This window comes from Taeniopygia guttata, chromosome 2 (genome assembly GCF_048771995.1).
Source record: "Taeniopygia guttata chromosome 2, bTaeGut7.mat, whole genome shotgun sequence".
Lineage (NCBI taxonomy): Eukaryota > Metazoa > Chordata > Aves > Passeriformes > Estrildidae > Taeniopygia > Taeniopygia guttata.
The window spans coordinates 118,650,641-118,663,307 of NC_133026.1; the positions used below are offsets into that span (position 1 = coordinate 118,650,641).

The 12,667-nt window shown below is 41.7% G+C and overlaps 1 protein-coding gene across 14 annotated transcripts in view; it reads left to right on the forward strand.

Annotated features, from left to right (window-relative positions):
* Positions 1-12,667, forward strand: part of SULF1 (sulfatase 1) — a 183,066-nt gene that overhangs the window by 56,078 nt on the left and 114,321 nt on the right. For 4 of the 14 annotated variants that reach the window (XM_072924741.1, XM_072924747.1, XM_072924750.1 and 1 more), the window contains exons 1-3: positions 3,454-3,787; positions 4,186-4,467; positions 5,707-5,799. The exons of 3 other annotated variants lie outside the window; for them this stretch is intronic. The gene's annotated coding sequence lies outside the window, so the exon portion shown is untranslated. Of the gene's footprint in view, positions 1-3,453; positions 3,788-4,185; positions 4,468-5,706; positions 5,800-12,667 lie in introns of those variants that run through there. 7 more of the 14 variants (XM_072924735.1, XM_072924742.1, XM_072924736.1 and 4 more) reach the window with 5 other exon arrangements.

A 12,667-nucleotide genomic window follows, 5' to 3' on the forward strand; every position in this document is an offset into this window, starting at 1 on the left:
GCCTGACTCCTGAGTCTTGCACAGCACTGGGGTTTCAGCACGGAAGAAACACTTCTAAAAGACCATGTGTTTCTGAAATTTAGGTGACTTCAGGTTAAGAAATAGTTGAGCAGACTTTTGAACAGAATATAGTTTAGGATTTAGCTAAAAAATTTTACATGAGCCTATGTCTGACTTTGGAATGCCCACATATGGAGAAAAATAAAATTAAATGCTGGCATACAGCAGCTGCTGTATACTCAATACTTTTGATCAGACCTTTTTTACTAAGGCTCCTGAACATGGATTTATGAGCCAAACTCTAAAAATCTTGGCTGAAGTTCTTAAAAGGAATTCATTTGTCTTATACTACCCACCATGAGGCCCCAAAATTGCCAAATTCTTTAAGAAAGAAAAAGCAGCTGTGCCACACTAAGTCATAGGTATACTAGGCTTGGCACCCTCCAGTAGTGGAAAATAGTGGATGGTTGGGGCAAAGCGTAAGAATAGTAGAAGCACAGAATATTTGTCCAGGATCCACTCCAGGTGATTCAGGGATTCCCTGTACCAGAAGCTATATATTTGTATTTAATTGCAGTAATTTTTTTCTCCATGAACTTGTCCAAACACTTGAATACATGTCATTTTATCCTTGCTGCATCCTGCAGCAAGTGGCTCCAAGGTTTCACTGTGCTCCACATCAAGAAACATATCTTCCTGTGCTTCTTGGAACCTGTTGTTTGCTGGGATCTTTAGAAAGAAACATTGGGTTTTAATTATTTAGCTTTTCTTTGCAATTCAGGATTTCAAAGGCTTTTTTATTATATCTCATTTTCGACGCGATATCATTGAAACTCATCAGGAGCATGAGCATGCTATTCATGCATGAGCATGCATTTCATAATATAATTAACAGTAAACTTTTCTGTAGATTTATAGCCATGCTCTAGAACCTCTTCTGTTCCTATATAAACTTTTCAAAAATAATTGAATCCGGGGTAGACATAAAATGATTCAAGGAAATAAAAAGTCATCTTCCATTCATATTGGCAGGAAAGATAGACTGAGGTTGCTGCAGGAATAATGAAAAATCCCCTTTAATTATTTTTGAGAGCTGAAAATGCCAGAGTTGAGAATTACATGAGATTCCTGAGCAGAGGTGCATGTGTGTGATTATGTGGATATGTTCCACACCGGCACACAAACTGCCAAGGCCATATGTGCTGTAGGAAAGGTGGTAAGTTAAAGTCTAGGTAACACAGAGAGAACCTCTGTGCCCTGCCTTAAAGGTGCTGTTGGCTACCATGGAAACCAATTGGAACCACTATGTGAGGGACATGTTATCTGTGAGAACAAAACAGGAGTGACTATTTCTCAATATTACAATTACCTACAATTAATCTTGCATATTAGGATGTCCTGAGTTATTTGCATAAAGCATTATTCACTTTGCTACCAGCCGTATATGAGTGGGGGCAGCCTGACCTTAGCAAGAGTTCAAGGATTTGACAGTCAACTTGAGAACCTGTTTTATCATGCATAATTTTAACAGCATCTCGGGTATGGCTCTTCAGTGCAGCTTTCATTTCAGCCTTAAAACCTAAACTCTTTGCAGATGGCAGTGTGCATAGAGGAGAAGTGGTGGTAAAGTCTGTTATAAGCTGTCATAGCAAACTAAATCTGGCTATAGTCACACAAGTAGCAGTTAAATTATCCCGCAACATCAGCGGTAGCTTTTAAGTGAAAACATGATCATGCGTGATGTTTGAAGGCTATTAGTAACACTAGTAATAGAGATGAAAATTTGTATTTCAAGTCATGGCAGAGTCTTTGAAGAGAAATGTGGAGTGTGTGTCTCTGTATACAAAACACTAAATTAGGAGACCTTTTAAACATGTCAATTTTACAATATTGTGACTTGACAGGCATCAGCAGAGGCATCCCTGACTTACACAGGCATAAAACCCCAACAGATCTGGGCCTGTGCATCTCACAAATGCTCAGTAACTTGCTTATGTATATTTATACTCAGATATAATAAACAACATTGGATAAGCATATACCACATCAAAACATAAAATAATCGTATGCACATAACTGTCTTTCATGCTGGTTAGAGATTGAACCCTGCTGAATTTGCCTCACATCTGACCAATAAAACAGAGCATCTGTGAGGTAAGCTGCATTTTAGAAAATGAGTCAGTACACAAGATGATGCAGCACAATTTGACGGGCTTTTTTGATATTGCACACCTTTGATCACTATAGATTTTTAATGCAGTTACTGTACAATACTGGTAAGAAGTACAGCTACAGAAAATGCAGATGAGCTCAATAAAGTCTCCAGGGCTTTTTGAGTATGTAAGGTTATCCAGCCTGTTTACAGATCACAGTCTGCTAGAATGAAACAAAATCAAACCGAACCCTTGCACTGAAGATATAATTGACAACATTAAGGATCTTACAATACCTCAGGGACAGTAGTTGCGTCTCTACTTCTACTTCACCACATATTATTGTTGAAAGTATTATTCAGCTGTTTATTTATCTGGAATTTGCAGATTAGGGAATAGTGTTTTAGTGGATACCAAACATCTGTGATAGCAGAGTCAGAGTAATAGGCTGAAACAGACACTGTATCATCACTTTGGGGAAGAATTTAGAGAAATACAGTTGTGAGTAGATTTTCTTCTTTTTCCTTTCTTTTCCAAGTCAGCTTTGCTAACAGCTATCTGGGCTCGGACCCCAGCTCTTGAATCTCACATTTTATTAAGTATTCACTTTGCCACTAGTCTTTCAGAAACAGCCTCATGTAAGGTATTAAACAAGGAGTAAGCCAAATCAACATTTCAAGACTCTCATATGGCTTTCATATAGCTGGGCAGAGTGTGTCTTTTCACAGTTGCAAACCTTTCTTCAGGTTGGATGTTAACACTTTCAGAGTAACTTTTAATGCCAAAACAGCGTCCTTCCCTTTCAGTTCAAAGAAAGCACAACATCTGTCATAATGTGAAATGTAGATTTAATGCAAGTGTCAAGTCAGGCACTTGGTAATGAGGTAAAAACCCTTGAGATTTTAAGTCTCTCTTCCACGCTATCCTATTACAGGGAGGGGAAAGGAAAGAACTGTTTCTCTGGCACTTAGCAGCTTTTCTGTGTCCCTTATCTATCTTTCCCGGATATCTTCTGTAAATTAGTGGATTTTTCCTGGCAGTGTCCCTGAGAGGAAGGAAGGTGTGATAATATTTGCTTTGTGGCAGAAGGCAACTGAGGTATTAGACTAGACACAGTCCAGACTTGCCGCGGCCCTGCCCGGAGCCCCCAGCCCCGACTGGGGCGCTGACGGGTCCCCGGGGGAAGGGCAGCGCTCCCGAAACTGCGGCCGCATCCCGCAGGACACTGCGGGGCGGCGCGGCGGTGGCGGAAGCGGGTGGGAAGGGGGGAAGCAACAGGCTGGTGGCAGCTTCCCGGCCGGGGGCGGCAGCCGGGGCCGCGGGGCGCCGAGCGGGGCCGGAGCTGTCACAGCAGCGCCGCGGGCGCGGAGCGGCCGCTGCCGCCGCCGGGGCGGGCGAGCAGCGTGCGCCGCTGGGCCACCGAGCCGCTGGGAGAGCACAGGCGGCCGGCCCGCGAACCGGGAAGCGCGGGCTCGGGGGAAGGACTCGCAGATGTCTGAGTGCAGAAGCAGAAATATTTGCTCTTCGGATATCCCCTCTTCTCCCCGCCTCGGCCCCCACCCCGGTTTTCCTCTAGCCGCTCTCCGCCGTTCTCCCAGGAAGGCTGGAAGCTGCCACGGGGTAACCGCGGCACGGTAAGGAGTCGGGATTTTGGGATGCAGATGTCACATCGCCGTGCAAACGACTCCCGCGGTAGCACTTTATCAGGATTTCAAACTGCACCATTTATCTCTTTTAGAATAGCGTCTCTCGGAGGAGATTGCCCTCAAAAGACCCGCCACAAAAACGTTTTAGTGTTGCTCTTGTGCTTCTGTGCATCCCACTGCGAAGGGGTCCCAGTGGTCCCTTGGGAATACAAGGAGTTGTGAGAAGTTACACAACTGGCCACCAGACTAATCCACTCCCTCTACCTTCCCGCGAGTACCTCCCCCTTCTGCTTTTTTTTTTCAATAGCAGCCCTTTCTCAGAATCTCAGGTTACTTTGCTAAAGAGTTCTCAGCCTTATAGTTTCTGCCCTTGTCTCTGCCTCCAGCTCCTTAAGAGCCACCCAACCCCAGCGATTGGATTGGGCAGCCCGTCTTGACACACCACTGTGCTGAGTGCTTGAGGACGTGTTTCAACAGATGGTTGGGGTTAGTGTGTGTCATCACACTCGAGTGGGGATTAGGGGAGAGAGGCAGCCTTGCTGGAGCTGTGTGGTCTTCCCCAAGTGTGAGCTGCAAGCAAAAGAAGAAATACCTAGCTCTGGGGGAGAAACGGGAAGAGTCGTTTCCAGCAGTTCAGAGAGAAAAAGAAAACCGCACATTTTCTTCAGGTAAAGTACCTCATGCCTCTCTCAATCTCTCTCTCTCTCTCTCTCTCTCTCTTTTTTTTTTTTTCTTCACGGTTTTCAGAGGAATGCTAGCACAGCACACTTGTCAAAGCCAGTTGCTGCTGCCTTATCAATGCTGCTATTGTACGGCTGACAGATAACAGCGAGCACAGCCTGATGCTTGGCTGTCTTCATAGAGCTAACACTCTTAACGCCGCTAAGGTCACGCTTTCGGAGGTGTAGATTGGAAAATCTCCCCTGGAGCGGTGTATCCCAGCCCTGCGGGAGCCTCCTCCGCTGCCCCCGCAGGCACCGCTCTCCGCTGGGCGCACACGTGTGTGTGTGCCCGGAGCGGCGCGGGGGACGCGGCGGCGGGCACGGGTGGTGCTGGCTCTGCAAACGCCGCCGTGCTCCAGCACAGCCCTGGAAACGGCGTGGTCGGGCGGGAGGGAGAAGGGACCGCGGCACAGCATTTCCTAGGTTTTGAGCAGGATGCTTCAGCAGCGTGCAGCCTGCCTGGGGCTCAGCTGGGAGGCAAACCAGACTGTTTTGAAAGTGCGTTTGAGATGTCTGTAAAGTTTGAAGACTCATTTAAAGAGACCTGCCTGGGCTCCTGAAAATCGGCATCGAGATGGTTTGGCTTACACATGGGCATAAAGTTAAGAGAAAATCAGGAAAGCAGGGAAAGTCAGGGTACAACGTAATGGTGCTCTTGCAGCTGCAGCAGAGCAGATGGATGTAATTCATTTGCAGATCTGTTTGTGAAAGTTTTACAAGTCATTGAAAACGAAGTAGCATCACTATAATGGATCATTAAAGACTCGCTATATTTATCGATTCTAAACTAGCGGTTTGAAGTGTTAATTAGAAGTAGGCAAAAATTTATGTTTAGGAAGGAAGAGGGGCAGAAATATAATTAGAAATTAGTTATGGAAGTACTCTGCTATAATTTTCATTTAATTCCGCTATTAAATTCATTGATGTCTGGAGCGTGGGAAGCCCAGCAAATTAACTAAATCAGAAATGTTATCACTAATTACAGTATGTTGGCTTATCAGAAAAGATGTTTTCATTGTTTAATTCTAAATTATCTAGATAGAGAAATTAGAGGATGGACTATTTTTCCTTTTATTTGGTTTGGAGTTGTTTAGTTTAAAATTTGCTGTGTATGTATATATATGCTGTTTTCCTGTGCAGAGTAACAAAATCATTTGATTATTTGCTTCTTTTGCACCTTAACAGTTCCTCACAGTAACTGTCACATACCTCTGGTGCTTATGAATTATTGGCCTCCTACTTGTGAAAGAAATCTAACACTGTCCTCACCACTTACAGGTGAGATATTCTATATATAATACTGTATATAGTGTGCTCTGAAATAAGATCTGTTTAGTAGGCTGAGCAAGGGGATTTATAGCTGGTGCTTTGTGATTTTGGTATTCAACTGTGTAACGATGCCCGTAAACCCATGTTTCATTTTGCACATATATTTTTGCCTCAAACCAACTATTATGTTTGCTTTTTTTTCTTGAACAGACTATGTGGCCTCTTTACAGGCTGTTCTCAGCTTGTATTTTCAAGCACACTCTTAAGTACGAATGTGTCCTCAGAAGTCATCCACAGCAATTTGAAACAGAGAATTAGCTAAATCCCCAAAATCACTGCACAACCAGACCAAGATTTATGTGAATAAATTTGACCATTTTGGTTTTTTCTCTCAGTCTACACTTTCTCATTGTAAAAAGTGATGGAAACTTTTACAAGCTTAAAATGAAAAACAAAACCAAAGGAAAACCTCATTATAGCTCCACATATAAGTCTTGTATATTGGATTTCTCCTCTTTCTCCCAGTGTGTCCTGTGAGAAGCACAATACGCCAGCTTCAGCACACAGAGGTTCAGACTTCCAGCAAAGCTGAGGTGCAGCACTGCAAGCTGCAGAGCCTGATGCTGTCACTGCCTAACTGAAACCTATCCATCTTTGTGGGTATCACTGGATCACAGATCAGATGATCTACAAGAAACCATATTTTTTAAGGAAAGTGTATAGCTAATTACACATGCCCAACTTGTTATTGTTTTACTAGGGAAAAAAAAAACAAGCTAGTTTCTCTAGCACTGCCAGAAAATCTTGTTGAGAAACTAAGAACAGCAAATCATGTTTTTCCTTCCTTCATAATGATGGGGCTGTTTAAAAGACAATGCCCACGGGGCAGTCCAGCTTCTTGTCAAAATGTAATCTACTGTTCCAGATGGTAAACATTCAAAGACATATTTATGGTGACTTCTACATACCTTCCTTTGACATTGGCTTTTTTTTTTTTTCCTGAGAGCACTTGTGCTGAGTACTCACATGAAGTTCCCATTAGCATCCTAGCAGCTGTAAAAGTGTTCAGAGCTCACAAAGATGTTCCTCACAGTGAGATAAAAATAATCTTATAAAAAGATCTGAGACAGTAAAAGTTCCATGATATGCTCAAGGTAAAAAATTCCAGAGGTACAAAAAAAATCCATAAACTGCTGCATGAAAGCTGTAACACATTTTTGTTGCGGCTAATTCATCTTTGCTTGATATGGAATGCTGAACATACCAGGCATGTCTGTACTATCAACTCTGTTTGTGATGTGAGGCAACCTGCACTGCACAAAAGCTGGTGTGTTTCTTTTTCCCCCAGCTAGCGAAAATTAGGTGGGATACTTATTGTCTTCACAGAGTTTTCAAAGTGTCACCCTGTTTTTTTGTTGTTTTTTTTTTTTTTTCTCTCAGTGCTCTGAGCAGTTAGGTAGAGCACAAGAAAATGTTTTACAGCCAGAATGTATTCTGCCCTGAATTGTCTTAATTATGTGTCATTTTGTTGCTTGTCAGGGGCTTCCTCTTCTTAGCACTTTAAACTTGAGGTGGGTGAGCTCATTACGTCACAATATACAACTTCAGTTTTTGCTTCTTGGCATGTCTCCTTGGCCTTTCATTGATTTTTGTTTCTGTTTCAGAGGGAAAAAAATTATGATTGGTGTAATTTACATTGAAAAAAAACCCTTGGTGAATTTCCAAGTGGCATGTAAATGCACCTTCAAAAAGTAGGTTAAATTAGACATTGTTAGGGAAAAAAATGCATGTAGAAAAAGTGTGAAAATTATTTTAACCGCTTTTATTCCAGTCAGGAACTGATAAAATCAGTTTATTTAAAATGTGGTGATGCTGGTGACAGTGGTCCTAAATGTGAAAGCCATTATAAGACCCACACTGAGTGGATGTTAGACAGCTAAAGAAAAAAATATTCTGAAATATTTGCAAATTCTGTTCTGGCTAGAAACACTTTACTGCAGACTATTTTGACAGTTTTCAGATTTTTTATCTAGCTTTGTTTAACTTACATCCTGCACTTGATAACATATATATATGTATATATAGATATATGACCAAATGTTCATGCAGGATCAGGAGTTTGAACCTTGTGTAATGTCAGGGCCCATTCTCACACTGATGAGGCAGGACACTTGTTGCAGATGTCATGGGAGTCATGGGTTCCATGATTTCCTTAGCTTTAGAAAGAGCTTTGGGGGATTTGTGTTTGAGTGGGAAGGCAGACTGATGTGATAACAATTGAGAAAGCTCCTTTCTGAGCGCCTTGAGAGCTGCAGTGTTCAACAGAGAACAAGGGTCCCGTGACAACTCTGCGGTGACATAGAAAGAATCCAATTAGTGGCCACTCCTGCTGTTGATACTAGATCTCTCCTAAAACATTTCCACCATTACCACCCCCATTGTAATCCCATCCACTACACTGATAATGGAATCAAGAGTGTCTTTTCAGAATGCCTGTTTAAATTTTAACTGCCATCTTTGGAGGTTTTGAAGATATTAAATCAGAAGGCACTGAATAGCACAGCTCTCAAGACAGCTTTGTGACACCATAAGACCCAGTAGTCTTCCTCATACTACAATTTCCTAATGCCTCCATCACAGGTAGAGCTGCATCAAGTGGGCTACAGGTGAAGTAGGAGGGGCTGTATGTACATAGTGAATATTCCATTGAGTTGTGGCTGTCCTTGCACTGCAGTTACCTGTAGACTTTGTCCCTGAGCAGTTACATGTGTAGAAAGCAGCAGTCGAAGGGAGTGGGAGGGGGTACAGTCCCCTGTGCTTTGCCCTAGCAGTGGTGACAAGTCATCCTGCTTCTTCCTTTAACAAGCCTTAAGTCATTGCTCTGCCTTTCCAGCTGGATCAGCAGCATAATATTCTCTTCTGCCCCCCCTCAGAATTTTTTTTTGTCTTTCACTTTTCTTGCTCCAACGCTAATTCATCATTTCCATATGATCAGAGTGCAGTAACTCCATTGTTATTCTTACCAAGAGGGGCAAGTTCAATGCTGTCATGTGCTTGGAGAGGACGCTGTAAAGAAAGGCTCAAGGCTCTAAGCAGTGCCACCTCAGAATGCAGCACAGTAATTATTAAATTAATAGCCAAACGAGACTCTTTTTTAGCTAAATTATTTTAGCACATTTCAGTTATGTCAGTAGACTGCTTTTGAGGACCCCTGTGAGATCTTTGTTTAGCATTGCTTGTTCATATTCAAAAGCTGTTAACTCATGAGAGTAATTCCATTTTAACTTCATGTGTCTTATGAATTTTATTTTCTGAGGAAAATAATACTTGTTTCATCCTATGGTTTATGCAGATTTAGTGTCAGTGATTTTCCCAGAACTTTAGTACCCACTTTCAGAATCTGCTGAAAAGGTTGGTAAGCCTTTGTTACTGTGTGTGCTCTATTAATCCTGGAGCTCTGAACCTTCCCAGTCATAACCACCATCAGTGGTTTGGTTATACTGAAACATTTTTTTGTAAAGGTTGACCTTTACACTCAAAATTTTATAATTATTTCCTTTCTTTATAATTATTTCTTTTGCAGCAAAAATTAACTTACAATTAAATATAAGCTTGCATTATAGTATTTATATTTGCAAATTTGGTAGTATTGCTGGAATATATCCTGGAAGATTTCTAGATGTGGTACTGTGCTGTAGAATTCCATGCTGTAGATCAGTACTAGACTATCCATAGAACACTTCATGAAGTTTCTATATAGAAGCAAAAGACTAGATAGTCCGTGATGTTGTATTCAAAAAAAAAAAAATCCTATGCTGCTTTGAATGTAATTGTGGCACTGCATGCTGCCATTTCTCTGTGATGTGACTCTAACCCATCTTAGCAAGGAGAGGAGCTGCTTGACAGCAGCTGTATTTTTGTGGTGCTTCACAGGAGGTGAACTCTGTTTGGAAAGCCCACAGAGAAGATGGGGAAGCTTTTGGCACCAGAGTTCTGGAGAATAAATATAACAGGGAGCTGAACACAGGAGATTGTTTTTCTCAAAAGCATCTATTAAAACTGAATAGTGGTCTGTTCCAGTATTGTAATTGCAATGTGCCAAGATGTTCGTTATTCTACCATGTGCACTGTTTTGTCTGTTTTCACTTAAAAACAAAAAATATGTTGCCAAGCCTGTAAATGCCTGCAAAACTGCCAACTCTCCTGACTTTTATCAGTAGTCTGAAGACATTTAGCCTTTTTTGTAAAGCTTCAAGTGTAAGAGTCAAGTTATAACGTGAGAAGTTCAGATCTCTGGTTTCTGATTTTTAAACCTAATCCTCCTGGTTACTGAGACAGCTGGTTTGCATGCAGCTCCAGAAACATGAAGGAAACTAACAGAAATCCAAAATCTGCCTATGTAAATGCACACAGGCTGTGTGAACAAGGTGGGTTTGTGCATGTCATGCCTGGCAATTAAAACAACCCAACTTTTTTTCCTGAGGTTTACTGTAATCAGCTCCCCCTGAAATTTCTGATCGGTTGTCTGATAAACTGCCATTTTGTTAAAGAGGTTTTATTGCAACAGAGGGTGAGGTTTCTTGTCTCCTCTCAGACAGCAGAATAGCTTGCTGCCCTGGGGAAACCCATTCTTGATCTTCCCATCCTCTGCCTGCAGCAGTGTTCTTCCTTGTGCCAGGTTTGGCTCTTGGCTCACCTCCTGGAGTGCTGAATGAACTCATCAGGGCAGTGGGACGCTCTGTTGGCTGCCTGCCTACTGCGTTGATTCATCTCAGCAAGTGGACAGAGGGTCCACAAAGGTTGGACCTGGTGGCTTGGGGTGAGGAGAGGAAACATGGCCAACAGTGAGATGTAAGATATTCAGCTACCTGGTGACACCTTCTCAACCCACACAGTGGGGCACTGTGTGTGTCTACAGTAGAAGTGTGGTAACAGATGTGTGTGACTGTGCCAGCATCACCACGAGCATGAGGCTAAATGGGCACTTTTAATGAAAGCTTATCCCTTTTTATTTAGAGAATCACTGCAGTGTCACTCAGAATATAGAAAGTCCTCCATTACCACTTCTGACTCTAATCCAACAACTAGGCTTTGGAGAGAAGCTAATAAGTGGTATGGAGACAAAAGGGGAAAGAAACAGTAGTGCCTGCTCATGTGCTGCTTTAAAAAGGTGAATGAGATTGTGAGGGTGGGATCCAGCCTGTGTAGCCAAGGTGCCCCTTGGGTCTTAAATACTTATGCAGCAGCTACCTAAAGGTGTCTTCTCTGTCTGATCAATGAAGAGAGTCCCCCTGAAGACCTCCAGGCACTGCAGTTAGGAAAGCAGGATTTCCTTTTGTAAATCTTCAAAGGCACCTGCCTCTTTCCATATGTAGGGATGAAGCTCGCTTGCTTTGCAAAGATTGATAAAGAGGTTAACCTGGAAGAACTAGATATCATCTTGAGTTTCTTGATCAGCCCATAGATGAGCAATGCCATGGATAAACATTGTATTTGAACAGCTGGGATGTAAGTCCTACACAGGTCTTTAAGGTGTTTCCTATACTTTCCACAGAAGAATGTATGAAACAGGTCTTTCATTTGAACCCTGGAGATATGATCCACTTGAAGAGACTAGGATACTTAGATTAATGTAGTTTTGGTGCTAACTGTAGAAATAGAACTCTGTACTCCTCCGAAGTGTCACCTGTTTTATTGCTGGGTTATGCTGACCAAAAAATATGGATGTAAATTATACAGGTTACAGCAAAATGTTTTAAAAATCACTCAGTGTTGTTACTTAAGGAATGTTTCAAAGGCCAGTGTTGTAGGTAAATCTTAGGGGAATCAGAGATGGTGGTGGTGGTGCCCACAAGCAGTAAAATCACAATGACGAATAATGGATGATCTTAGAGGAATAGTATGTTGAAAAAAAAATGGAAGAAAGAGAGAAAAGTAAAATATTCAGGACCCATGTTTCTGGATCTACCTATGCTAAATATTTTGAGGATTATTTCCCTGTGACTTGACTGCCTAGGAGCATGCCAGTCACAAATTAGAGAACAGTAGTGCAATAATAAACTGAACATCCTGTAAATAACCAGCAAAGGATGCCTTTTAACTATCACTTTATTTTTCTGTGAGGACTACAAAAATGCTAAGAATAATAAATTTTAGAATAATATTAGGGTTTTGGTAACTTTGTGACAATAAAGAATTCTGCATTAATCCAATCTTTGTAGAAATATTGAGCAAAGGTTCCTTTGATGTCATTCCCTGCTATTTTATTTTAGCTACAACATCTGAAATCTTGAATGTGTGTTTAGTAAAGCACATGTGAATTTAACTTGTTATCTATTATACATCTAGGGCAAATTTATGAACTGAGACTGTAACACTATCTTCTTGGCCACCAGGAGGTGGTAGGATTTAGGGAGACAACTACCATAGTTAGACCAATAAAAATGTTCTGAAGTGAACACAAGTAACTGTCAGGAATTCCAGTAGTTTCTTTTATTTCTATAACAGTAGGACATTGGTATTTTTTTATCCCACTGTAAACTTCCGTCCATTGCCAATATATAGGCTTACAGAGGAAGGCTTCCTGAGCTCCACTGCTCTGCAAATCAGCTCCTAAGTGAAAAAAGCCACTGAATTTGTTTTCCTTCTGCTTGGTATGGAGCATTCCTCTAAAGCAGAGATCCTCTGAAGTGAGGAAGGACAAAAAGAAGAGACTTTGAGGTATGAATAGTCAGAAATCAACCAGAGTCCTCAAAAGAATACAGTTCAACATAGGAAGATGTGCAGCTACAGAGAGGCATTGAAAGAAGTACACCGTTTTTTCAGATTTTCCCCATCCTTTGCAGCTCACGTCCCATTTTGTCTTTCAATAAATTGC